Raw genomic sequence first — 13740 nt, 5'->3', positions numbered from 1 at the left:
ATCAAATTAATTTACAACTGTGTACAAAATACAAAATTTATGTACTTATATGAAGAAGTTTCACACAATGAGGACCACACATTCTCTTACTAAGTATGAAAATGTTTTTCCTCTGAGCCTCTGAACAGACTTTACAGACTGCACACTTTCCAACTATGTCCAATCAAGGGACAACAGAATTTCCAAAGGTGAAGACAATGGTCTAGCAACAGAAAGGTTGAAATTCCTTAACAAAATACCCTATGGGGATGGAAAGAATTTTGAATGAGAAAAATCCTTAACAGCGGAGCATGAGTCCCCATTGCCAATTCTTCCACGAGACTACAGAGTGTCCCAGGAACTAAACTCTCAGCCAAAGAGCCTTGATGAATCCTTCAGCTTTGTTAGCTTGATATATATGTGAAGTGTGACATACCTTTGGAATTAACTGAAGTACTGCTTTTTATAGATCTATTGTCTTAGTATTTAAAAAATAAAAATATTTATAAAGTACATATTTATTTTACACTGCTATGGGTCTGTGATTCCAGATAACTGTTTAACAATAGAGCATTCTATTTCAACAGATGAGGTGATTTTAGAAATAGGACACTAAAACACATCTGTATCACCAGTCCCACAAAAGACTGCTCCAGACCACCTCACAGAAAATACTTCCATACAGCTGCACCAGACACTTGGGGAACAAGTGATTCAAGATCTGTGTGGAAGAAGAATCTCTTTAACATGCAGCAGGGGAGCAGAGGATGCACCTGAACCTCAAGGATAACGGAAAAGCTTATGGCACACATCATTTGCAACATATAAGTAGACCACGAACAGTGACCTTTACCAGAAGGCATAGCTCAAAGTTAGATCACTGAAGTAGTAAAAATAATTTTGCAGGCTTAAAGAAAGTACTGTTAACATTCTTATTTTCCTTCCTAGTTCTAATTCAAGTAATACAACTTTTATAAACTCACATCAGCACAGCAGGGAAAAAAGCATGCAAAGTTGGAAGAAATGCCTTTTAAAAATAACACTATGACATTGTAAAATAAGTCCTAAGTACTAAAGTTTCAAAGAACGATACTCAGGCGTTTCAGGCTGAGGAATCCACAGGGTTTTGTTTATTTGCTTTAAAGTGTGGAAAGAAAATGAGGTTTTGGGTGTTGTTCCCCATGCATGCATGCACACACACACAATGTTCTCATGTTCCTTCCCCTCCCTCCCATACACTAAATCTAGTTGTTATCACCTGTAAGCAAGATTAAGAAAGTACTCTGCCCTCTATAAATTCCCTCAATATGATATACTCATGCAGAGTTGCATTTATATATATACACACACACACACATATATATGTGTGTATATATATAAATAATTGTGCAGAACCAAGTTAATATTTAAGGCACTTGGCATAAGCATGAGAGTTTGACTTACAGATCAAAATGCAGGACTGCAGCCATAGTAAATACTCACTAAACAGAACCACTAAAAGAGAAGTTAAATGTATAGAGGTCACAGGCAAAGGAAGATAAAGTTACATATTATTCTGATGGCAGAAAAGTCTTTTGGATGAGGCTGAGGAAGATGAAAATCTTCTTTCACAGACAAAGAAGTCCCACTGTATAATGTGGCTGGTACCTAACAGCAAAATATTTTTAGATTATGTTTTGGATTTTTCTAATGGTCAGAACAATTTCTCCATTACACAAAAACATATTTGATTTACTGAAATAAAACTGCTACATGTAACAAACAGTGACTTTGCTGCAGTTAGAATGCATTATATTTCACTGCATTGTGCTACCACCAAAAAAACCCACCATTTCATACTGTGGTATAAAGAATATTAAAGGAAATCTTAATCTTCAGGCAGGCAAACACATACTGAAAAGAAATATCTTCCCTCTCTCCGAAAGAATGTTAAGTTCACAACTACATACTTCCACCTTAAAACACCTGGTATATTCAGTGCTTGCCTGAATAAATTGTTTCAACTGAAAGCTTCTATAAACCATTAAGAATAGAATAGATTATTTCAGTAGGAAAGGACATACAATGATTATCTAATCCGAAATAGGGACAAAACAGGGAAGAAGGTACAGAAGGACTTCTGGTTCAAATTAAAGAATGCTTTCACCATGCTGATGAAAAGTAGATGAGAAGAGACAGATGCAAAGGTGACAAAAAAAAGAGTTCTGTAGGTTTTAGCTGGTTAAGATTACTTGCTTTGTATAGAAAAGTAAGTACAGCGTACTTGAGGAGTTATTCTGAAGATATGAATCAGGTACTTAAAACCCATCCAAAATAATTTTCAGTCATGGTTTTCAGCTTGCTTCCACTGATCAGAGAAAAACAGAAACAATTCTGACATAAAATGATATTGAGAAAATTCACTATTGTAACGTGCACTCAAAATTTAGTGACCACTGGTACAACTTTGCAAGTCAAATTATCAGCAACAACATACATGGCAGTCTGAGTTGACATAACCCAAGGGCTCCCCTCACTGGGTATAATATTTTCTGTTGTTAATTACCACATTGCTGGAATTTCCATCCTAACCATATATGATAATACATGTTAACATAAAGGAGGCACATCCCTACTCATTTTACAATTTGTTGTACTTATATACAACTTCATGTTTATACATAATATGCAAAACCTAAATATAAAAAAGCTTCTTTAACTTAGGAAAATACTCTTTTATTTAAAAAATACTTCTATTTGTGATAAATAGCTGACACCAATCTTGACCATCATTCAAGGCTAGTTCAACAGCACTTAAAATTGAAAGCCACTTCTCTCTTACTATATAATAGTTACAAAATGCAAGAGAGGAAAAGCATAGGAAATATTCAGTACAAAGGACCTACACACAATACTGTGCCAATGTATCAAATATTAGAATACCTATCCCTATTGACAAACTAACATTCTGACTCTATAAACCATACAGAATTGCCTGAATAAGAGTATTGCCTGTTAAAGAAGTGATCAGTCACTACTCAGTTAAACTAAGACAACTGCAGATAATTTGGGGGGAAAAAAAATTAAATTCTTGATTAAATTTATTAGCTTGAGGTACCACTACCAAGTGTAATCACAGTGGTAAGCCCTGGCCGTGAACACACAACAGCTTTTGGCTATCTGCACAGTGTTCATGGACTACTTCAATATAGTTTTGAAATACTATAAATAGTGGTATGTATATTAAGAGTTTAAACTAGGAGTGTCTAGAATTTTGCATAAGTGCATGCATGGACAATTAATGACTGGTGATCTAAAAAAGATATTCAATTATGCAGCATTAAAAGAGATTTTTTTGTTCACACTGTTGATAATGTTGTAATTGCTGGCCTGTATTAGCTTAGCCAGTAGAAATACAGCTAGGAAAGGCCCAATCGTCAAAAGTACAAAGAGTTTCAAGTCTAGAAATAAGTAAAAGATACAAAGCATAACAAAGCAAAATTGTTGTATTTGCTGAGGATATTCCCATTTGGACTATCCCCATGTGCTACAGTTTCACCTGCTGATAATAGCTCAATGTGGCAGCAACAGAAAGGAACAGAAAACAAACAATGGCAGGAAGAATTGGAATACAGCGCATGAAAGCAAATCTACACAAGACTTGCTAGTCATTAAATGTGTTTACAATTTCATATTTAATTCCTTACAGTTGGCCAGGCCACCATTCCTTCACACACTGTTGCAAAATAAATGGTTTGACCAGAATTTTGGTTGGTTCTCAGTGTTATCTCAGTGTTTGTATTTCAGCAACCATATTTTCCAGTGTTTACTTCATATAATAAAGACTGTGAAACATGTATCTTTAGAAAAGTATATGTTAAAAAAAAAAACTGAGAATGCAACACAGGTGGTAATTTAATTCTGAATATACCACATGTAAACAAATGTGATTTCTTCATCAAATTTCTTATTCATTAAAATATTTTGAGTTGAAACCAAAAGAATTTGATTTCATTTGAGTTTAAAGCAGAATTTTATCTGTTGTTTAGCAGATCGGATTTCAGAATCAATTTTAGTACCAACTAACCAAGCACACATGATCAGGCCAGCATGGCAATTACAAAATATTCAACCATGGAATTTTAACTTTGTTTTTTTAGTTCACCTCCATCATCCAGTTCTATCAGGATGTTAATAGCCTTTTAAGCCACATTTTGTCATACGCTATGAAAGGGAAGTTGAACTGCTACAACCGCAGACATGAACTACAACATATTTCTTTACTTGGGACGATTCTGTAATATCCTCTGCTCCTGCCCATTCACACCTGTTCTCTGACTGGAAAATTTCCAGATATTTCCTTTCAAGTGTCACTTCTTTGCTGTAAGTGCACTAATAAAGCAAGCAAGAAAAAAAAATAAAAAATTAACCTGTAATTAGTGCTAATCACTTTGGAAAATAGTTTTAACACACTGAATATACTTAAAAATTAGTTAGGAAGTGATCTATTTCTATGCATAATGGGTGTTTATAAAAGCAGTGAATTTAATATAGAAATTGGTACAACTTCAGACAAAATGCCATCCCTAATTTAAAAAAGCTTAAGACACTCATGCACCTAACTTCATTAATCCACATTTTAAAGCTGCAAAATATTTCAAAGAGTTATTAAGTAGCTTGGAACAAACAGTACTCGCTTTAGGATTTACATGACTATTTGCATAATTAAAATGAACAAGGTATGAACTCAAACTCAAATCTTACCCAGATCCTACTGAAATAATGGGCATGCTGCCATTACCTCAAAACATAAATAATCATGCCCTTCATTTGGACAGGTTGGTGTAAACTAGCAGAAACTGAAGAATAGTGAATACTAAAATTAAATGGCTATGATGTTACCACTAAAAGAATTAATTTACAACGTGTGTCCTAATTAAAGAACATTTTTAATGTATTCTTATACATAAGCAATCAAATAAAATGTAGCTACAAAGTTTAGCTAAGTAGACCAGACTAATGTTTAAAATGTGGAGAAAACATGAAAATGTAGCATACATTCACATGTGGTGAGAGACAGAATTTATGCAACAGATTGCAGACAAAATCCAAAATTGGTGAAAATCCAGGGTAGAAATTGGCCTAATAAGTTTTTCTGGATTGTTAAAATGAGGAGCACAGCTACTCACTTGCATATGTATTACCATGCCAGTCATTGTAAGTTGTGAAAATATCAACAGCCCTGATATTCTACTTATGCAAGAGAGGGGAAAAAAAGAAAAAAGAATGCTAGGATTCTACTCAGACTACTAAGAAAAATTAGAAATGAGACCTTTTTAAACAAGACTATGTTCTTTATGAAAAAGAAGGCAAAATATGACATTTCAAACTGCTAGAAAGCCCTTCCTCAGATATCTGGCCAAGCAGTAACTGAGTGTTCTAACAGATATCCCAAACTATTACCACCAAACATTTCCTGGAAAAACTATCATTTGAATAGTTTTATGACCCTTTGTGCAACTCAGAAGGTAAATGCCTAGAGAAGAAAAAGGGGGAAAAAATAGAGCACACAAGTATTTTTCATTGATTTTTTTCTTCTGTAGTAAGTCTAGCATGTAAAAGGAAAAGTTTTATTTATAAACTAGAGCAGGCATTAATGTAACGTTACTATCAACAGCAAATGTAGTTTGGTATTTTATGGATTTATCCCAATGCATTTTTAATTACAGAAGGTTTCACTGCCTCCTTTAAAGAAAGACTTTAACTGGGGGCAGTAAGGAGTTGCACTGCCCACGTTGTGTGCTGGTAGATACTCTCAAGTTTTCCATTTCAGGAAATCATTAGGTGTGTAACCAGTTCCAGTGAGTGAGCACATCTTAAGAGATGTTTGTGGGAGTACACTCAAAATTTCTGTCTTCAGTTGAGATAGGAGTATGTTATTTGTCTTTTTACTCAGCATCAAGTATTTCAATCAATCTACCAAAAAAATTAAAACAGCTTTCAGACTTGAAGTCTCCAGTCAGAGCATGAAAGTCTGAGCTTTACTCCATGACACCGGTCACTCTTCTGGATTTGATATTAAATAAAACACATTTTGAACACATTTTGTCCATCTGGAATGGATTAGGCAAACTCTGGGTATACCTTATACCTTTTCCACCCTTCCACCATCACAGACTCAAATTTTATAAACTGAATCTGAATACACGTCTTCTAACTAACCATCTATAAACTAAGTGTCAACTAATGTCATCAGAAGTTAAAAATAACAGCCTTTCTATTGATTAGAAAACATTCAACTATCACAGCGTGTTTGTTAATTAGCCACAAATCACCTGCTGGTTGACATTTGCCATGCAATCAGCAGTTTTTCAGATTCACATTCTAGCTACTTTATTGTTCCATGTGAGTTTCCTCAAATCCCACAGAGTCTATTTGATTCCTTTCAGCTACAAAATCTAGGAACATATTTTAAAGTTACAATTGACACTAACCTCCTCTCCGCAAAATCCCCAACAAATTCACAGCTGAGGGTGGAAACCTGCGCAACATTTCAAGCCTTATTCTGTTAATGTGGGGTGGGGGAACAAAAAACCCCACCCAAAAAGTAAGTGTATAACTGTCACATAAAGAGGAATTATATAACATGCCAATTGATTTTATTAATTCCCAAATATTTTGTAATTTTCTCTATTGCCTGTGTTTAATTTTCTACCATCATTTCAGAGCCTACAACCTCTCAGGTCACAAGAAAAGACAGAAAATCGATGAAGCAGAATTCTCCACTGAAATCTTTGTATATGTTTTTTCCCCCCACTGAACATGCAGGGCTTGCAATCTTAGAACATAGCCCTAGACCTGTATGTATCTAAAGCAAATAAATCATCTACACACAGAGACCCTGTATTGTTGTAATGGTTCACAGTTACTATGCTTCATCTCTCAGCCACAACCTCTTTTTTGTCAATCTTAGGGTAGTCATTCCAAAGAATATGCCTCAGGATAGTGAAGACCCACAAAATCTTTTTGACACAAGAGTAAGAATATAAGAACTGTGGTACCAGTGCCATACCTAGCAACATACTGATTCTGTCAGTGGTCAGTAGCAGGAGTCTAAAAAGGAGTGCAAGGAACATATCATGTATAGAAACCCTGGTACAAATATTCCTATTATGCAAAGCACCATGCGAACAACATCAAATACCTTACTTTCCTCAATCTGCTGTAGCAGAGTCCTAGTACATTTCAAGTTTGTTTGGGTTTTTTTCCAAATGTGTCATTTTGAGTAGGCAGATAGATTATTCACTTACACCCCTTTAACTCCCTGAAAACAGAGGCATGGGGAATTTTGTGTTATTTGGAAAGCAGTCTCCTCGCATTTTAAGTATCTGTGGAGACAGGCAGTACGGGCAACATATACATCTCAGCTTTTCGACCCTCTCTCTCAGAGGAGCAATCTTACACACATGGTCTCCAAGACACTAAGTCAATGGACAATCTTACAATTTTTGCACAAAAATCAGCTAAGGAAAAACAGCCTCCTGTCAGGGGCTTAAATTCACTGCAAGGAACTCCAGTGGACCAAGCTGAAAGGCTGCATAAAAAACAAGGGTGAAAACTGCTTAGTGGACTAAGAGTCAAGGAACTAAGAAGCTAACAGATAAAACTGACATCAGAATTACTTCTTGAAATTGGAGCCCTTCTCATTAATGGAGGAAGAAACCACAGGATGAGGATCAGAGACAAGGCTTCATGGGAACAGAAATCCTCTGGATGTGCACATTTATTGGACAAGGCTAGGAAATTGTCTTGACAGAGCAACGTGAGAGTGCCTTGTATAGAAAAGAAGTCTTTGCAACAAGTTAAGAAGCCCAGAAAAAAAAAGTGGAAAAGTGCCTCAGAAAAGAAGCATAACAATCTTAGACCTGCAGGAGGAAAGACTGCAGAGTCCTGGCAGGCCTACCTCACTAGTACAGAACCTGATGGGGAAATGTTAGTTGCTATTATAGAATAAAAGTATTATTACTAACCTACAAGCAACTGATACGCAGAAGGGCAACTGTGTCCATAAAATACATTTCCTTTTAGGACTGTTATTGGGACGATACAACTACAAAATCATCCCTGGCTGCCTAAAACCCCTTAATGTTATTAAAAAATGAAAGGCATGATTGTGGTCAGCTCTACACAGGTATGCAAAATGAAACAAGAGTCTTTTTGCCTCTCTCAAGTATCTACAGCAATGCCAGAAACATTGCAGTTCTTTAGATTATGAACCACAAGATTTACAGGAGTTTCGGATTGCTGCCATATACACGTACGTTCTGCCCCCTTAGAAAAACTGGCAGCACCAGCCTGCACAGGGGATGCATATCTCACGGACATATGAAAGGGAGTATACTTGACCCATGAGGGCACATGAATGAGGCAACAACTAACTGAAGCACTGTGAAGTTAATCTTGTACATATACAATAAACAAACCAGTTCTGTAAAATTTCTCTCCTGTAAAGATTTAAAAATCCACCAACTGTGTACTAATGCTAATGCCTCCCATATTGGCTTCAGCAGTGTTGCTAGAGAAATGTCGCATACTAATACCAGGGTTAATGCTAACAGCAGCCATACCACACTGCTTAGCAATACACTTACTGAGTTACAAATGTATTGGTACCTGGCAAAAATACAAGACTCTGTATTAAGAGAGAGCTCACTCACTGTCTCACAAAAATTAATATGTACAAGCCCATTTAAAACCAAGAGAAATAGAAAAATTATACCTTCTGTGGTACTGATCACTTTTACTGACACCAGTCGAAACTACAAATTGAGCTGTATTTGGCTTAATCGATAAAAACATCTTATGGCCCCGATTCTTTATTCAAGAAAATAAAAGATTCCTCTAACAGACAACATCAGTGATGCTGTGGAATAAATTGTTGCTAAAGCAGTAAACCACTCGTAAAACTAACACAAGTGGACTCCAATCCAAGTAAAAGTTTTTGTATTTCAAAATATTATAAGTCATTAATTTCAGAAGCTGTATCTACATAACTGCACCTCTAACAGAGTACCAGGTGGGGAGGGTGCAAATTTACAGTCTCAAAACTAAAACTTTATGAAGTTTTTTGCATGGAATCAGTTATGTTCCTATAAAAGGACTGTAGCTACATCAAAAGAGATCTTGAGGCTTTTGTCAAGCATAGTGGATTTGGGTTTCTTTTAAAAAAATACAAACCAAACTCTCGATATGTGATGCTACCAACAGATGACATTTCATGCAACAACTTTTAAGAAGTACTATCTCTTTAAGCAAGTAAGGTTTCAAATGTTTCTCTGTTTAAAACATTTGTATCTCAAAGACCAAGTTCTGCCCCTTTAGAGATACACACAGGCATCTCAGCTTCCCCCTGAAACTTTCCTCTCTATGGGCTGTTTGGAATGCCTTTTACTTGATCTACTGACATACCAGGACGCAAATGAATAGCTCTGGATCTCCCCTCCCAGGAGGCAAAGACTCCATTGCTGCAAAGTTTACAGAGTCAGTCACACATTATTTGGAAAAACAACTATTTAGTACCCGGACAAATCAAACTAACCATCTTGAGCTATATAGAAATGTAGTACTAGAGAACTCAGGGTGTTTAAAAAAAAAGGTATTTTTAAAAATTTTGTCATCTTCTCCTCCACTGCTGCTACAAAGCATAACCTAGAATGCAAACCTCTGGCCCTTACCATTCTGTGCAGGGGCACAGGACAAGGAATAGTTTTGTTCATAATGTATATGCTTGCAAGTTAACCAAGGTATTATTGCTGAGGAGTTCCGTTATTCCTACTTTATGATCTGTAAGATGAAGAGAAGGAAGCAATTGATTGAAATGGAAGTGAAGCTGGGTTAAGTATTCTTCAAAAATAAGTAACAATACCATAGCATACATGTGACCTCTGAAGTTTTCTGTTTTTAAGGTAAAGTAACAAAAAGAGGAAGCAGGCTACCAATGGAAGTTAAAAAAAAAAAAATCAGCAATTTGCTGAACTTCAAGAACTGACTTCAAAAAGGCTAACATACTTCTACACTGGGGATGGGATGCACAAGTGAGAATATACAGAGACTCTCAGAACTTACACTGAGTCTTAAAATGACAAATCTGAGAAGTAAACATTGTGCTAAAAAGTGAGATTATCACATCCGTAATGCAGGAATACAAGAACCAAATGCAAAGACTACAAAAAGACTTGAGATAAGAGAATCATACAAGTTTTTCTCCTACATTTATTAATTTGTAGTACGAAGGATTTTAAGGATTCACTAGATTTATCTAAAGTCAAAGTCACTTAATGGAAAAAAAAAGAAAGACATTGTCTTAACAGCATTACACTATTAATCAGCTTCATCATCAAAACCTGTCTGCTTAGTATTTTACTTTCATGTGCCCCCAAGAACCCAATTTGGACAATTACAGGATAAAATATTAAAGTCTGAGGCTTAAATACCATCTCCAACAGAAAAATTCTAGGTGAAATTTCGAAGAATGAGCACTATACAAAAAAACAGGTCTTATTGTTATAGAGCATTAATTCAGTCACAGTCTTATCTTGAAATAACACTAAGCACTTAAGACTCAGAAAATACAAACAAAAGTTCTGTAAATTAATAAAAGAAAGCAAAAGCACAGTAACATACATAAAAGTATTATCAGTGTCTGGGTAATTGCTGTTCTTGTTATACAAAGTCACCCAATATGCCGAGAGTCTGTAATAAGCCCTCTAAGGCCTACTACCTACCCCAGAGTTCCCATTATAAGAAGGTTATCTAGTTCTTACTAATTGCAGGGACGCTCAAAGGCTCCCCAGTGAAACTGAAGGAAGATGCTTCTGCTCACAATAGTATCAGGAAATGTTCCTGCTAGTTATCATTTTTATGCCTACAGCATAAAGTCAGGCAGGATTAAAGAAGCTAAACCAGTCCCAATACTCACCACAGTGAGTTAAGAATGCACATTATTTTTGTTACCATATTTGTGCAAGTAATATCATATTTCCATCACCACAATTTTGCTCTTCTGATTGGGAATCACACTCTTGGAGCAGTCTCTTACCTGCCTTATTTTTTATTACCAGCTAAGAAGTTTTCTGCAATCCCCTACCCACTTAGTAAAGTAAGTTCTGCAGACTACCTACAGGCCCATGACAGAGAAGCCCATATACCAGGCACAGTGAACACAGCTAGGCTCTTCTCCAAACACCAGTGGCTTAGCAGGCATGGTCACATCTCCATGGGTCTCCTAGATTAGTTTAGCATACCTCCATGCCAGTAAGGTTACCTGGTTTTAGCATACAGCTAATTTAGAGTACAAAAGTCTGTCTACATCGGTCAAGCAGACACCCCTAAGGAATCAGCACCCTTAATACTGTTTTTTTCCCAGATCAGAGCATGCCATCTTTGAAAGGATCATGGAGGAAAGCCATCTGTTGCTAAGAAAAGCTGAGGTGCTGTCTTCATTTGCAAGGATGAAGATGACGACTCCTCTTCTTAACAACTTTGTCCCACTTCTCAGATAGAGATTGTTGTAGCTGCAAACTTAAAATACTCAGCTAGGACTAGGTAATACTTTCAAATACATCAGTTAGTTACTGAAAAATCTGGTTTTGATCAACACGAAACTATTCAGAAGGTTGAACTGAAACCTTCCTACTTTCCATAAGATAGTAACACACACAATGACCAAAAATGGTTCCAGTGTCAAATTCAATGAAAATGTAATTAGCCCATACAGAGCAGAGTAGCATCAGTGGCACAGATTCAGGAAACTGCTTTCAAAACACTATTACAGTGGCTAAAAAATAACTTAATATTTGCTAGTATAGGCTCAAATTCCTTCAGGTAGAAAAGGTTATTAAAGACCTCTCCAACACTTTAGGAGTTTAAAGCACTGTAGCTATACCCTCCTCTTTCACATGTAATGCATTAACTCTGGTTCCTCAGGTGAGAGATCCAAAATAGAATGAGAACAAGCATGTTATCATTTCAGTAATTAATTTAGAATTGTTTAAAGTTAATGGATTTACATGTTTATACTAATATAGATTTATCTTTACTCATTCCAATGTAAAGAAGAAAAATCCATTCCTCACACATGCTCACTTATTACTAAGAGCCAGAATAGCCAGCAGTTTCAGTAAAAGCCTGATTAATCCATTCAAAATTGATTAGTGTAGCTTTTGGGATTATTTTTATAAATTACAATTATTATAGTAAATAAATGAATACAAGCATTCTGTCGTGAAAGCATATATAACTGAACTTAAAAGTTCAGCAGTGCTTTGTAAAGGTAGATATTACTAGCCTCAAGACACTACACTGAGGCACTTTGTTGATGTAAAATATAGGCATATACTTAGAAGTGTAAACTTCTTAGCACTAAACTTGCAAGTTATAAAAATAACTCTGATGTCCTTTTTAAAAGTTAAAAAGTTAATTTTCAATGGGTATTATTCACATGCTCTGAAAACTTGCTCCTTTTGCAGTTAAAGGCCTTGCAAGTTAGCACTGGCTTAAGCCTTTGTCTGGAACACAGAATTGTTCGTAACTATGCTGGGAACATCCTACCAGAACAGGGAAGCCAGTACAGAACATACAGTAATAAAATTTATTGAAGCACAACAGTGAAAGAAAATAAACAACTGTGTTTTGCAGTGCCAGAATAACACTAACAAAACATCAAGTTATTCAGCCATAACAGTAAAAATACAGTGTTGCCAATGCAGCTTATATCTACATATTGGGGGGCTTCAACTGACACAACCATACCACCTATGGATTATGCTTTTTCACTCACTGCCTAAATTATACCAGTAAAAGCTTGATGTGTAGCACAGCTGTAACGATGTATTTAATCTCACGTGAGCAGCCCTAGTGAAGGAATTACTTGTATATAAAAAATTGAGCATAAACGAAGGCCTTTGTGAAAAATCAAGATCTTAGAATGTAACTGTTTTATTTTGAATGCAATTCCATTTATTTTTATTAGAGACTTTTTTTTTTTTTTAGAACTTTTTGGACTATAACAGCTCTCTAAATCACTCTGGCATTTAATCATTCCAGTTGTTACTATGTTGTATTAATGACCACATGTAACAATTATATTTGAAATATGAATGCAAAAATACATAAAAGTGTTTCATCAGCTTTTCTTTCCTCTCAAAATATTGTTCCTTATACAAAACAAAGCCAATTAAAAACACTCATCCAAAAAAAACCCAGCCACTTTTACACCTTTTATGCAAAATTCCAGAAAAGATCCATTATTTTAATCACTATTTAAACATTTTCTGCAGTGAACACAATGACTCCACAAATAGGTCACAAAGTAGTACAGAATTTGTCCTGGAAAGCAGAAGCTATAATAAAAAGATCCTAATCCAAATCAGTGCTGCTGCACCCGCTGCTATTTCAAGGAAACAGAAAAGAATGAATAGTGTCCTTAAACAATGGGGAAACTGGTCTCCTAATACAGTACAGTTGCCTACCCATAACTACAAAGGACGAACAGAAATACGTTTATCAGGATTGCAAGATTACAGTGCAAGCTTTGTTGAATTTATCACAGTAATGGTGGAATAGAACCAAACAAATGGGGACATATGCAGGCTTTGAAACTACCTATTAAAACTGTCAGTTCTCATCTTAAGCATAATAAATCAAAACAGCTACAAAGCAGATTCTCACATTGCCTGAATCTGCAAGAACCTGTTTTTCAGCAGAAATTACTATTACAGTAGT

General features: G+C 35.7%; 1 protein-coding gene across 1 annotated transcript in view; it reads right to left on the bottom strand.

The window, feature by feature from the left end:
• The window catches only part of ADAMTS6 (ADAM metallopeptidase with thrombospondin type 1 motif, 6), a 149773-nt gene that overhangs the window by 120068 nt on the left and 15965 nt on the right, over positions 1-13740 (bottom strand). The gene's annotated exons all lie outside the window — the stretch shown is intronic.

The sequence above is a fragment of the Haliaeetus leucocephalus genome, unplaced genomic scaffold (genome assembly GCF_000737465.1).
Source record: "Haliaeetus leucocephalus isolate CR32 unplaced genomic scaffold, Haliaeetus_leucocephalus-4.0 Scaffold722, whole genome shotgun sequence".
Taxonomy (NCBI): domain Eukaryota; kingdom Metazoa; phylum Chordata; class Aves; order Accipitriformes; family Accipitridae; genus Haliaeetus; species Haliaeetus leucocephalus.
The sequence above is the reverse complement of the archived record's forward strand: the minus strand, read 5'-3'. Positions and strand labels throughout refer to the sequence as shown.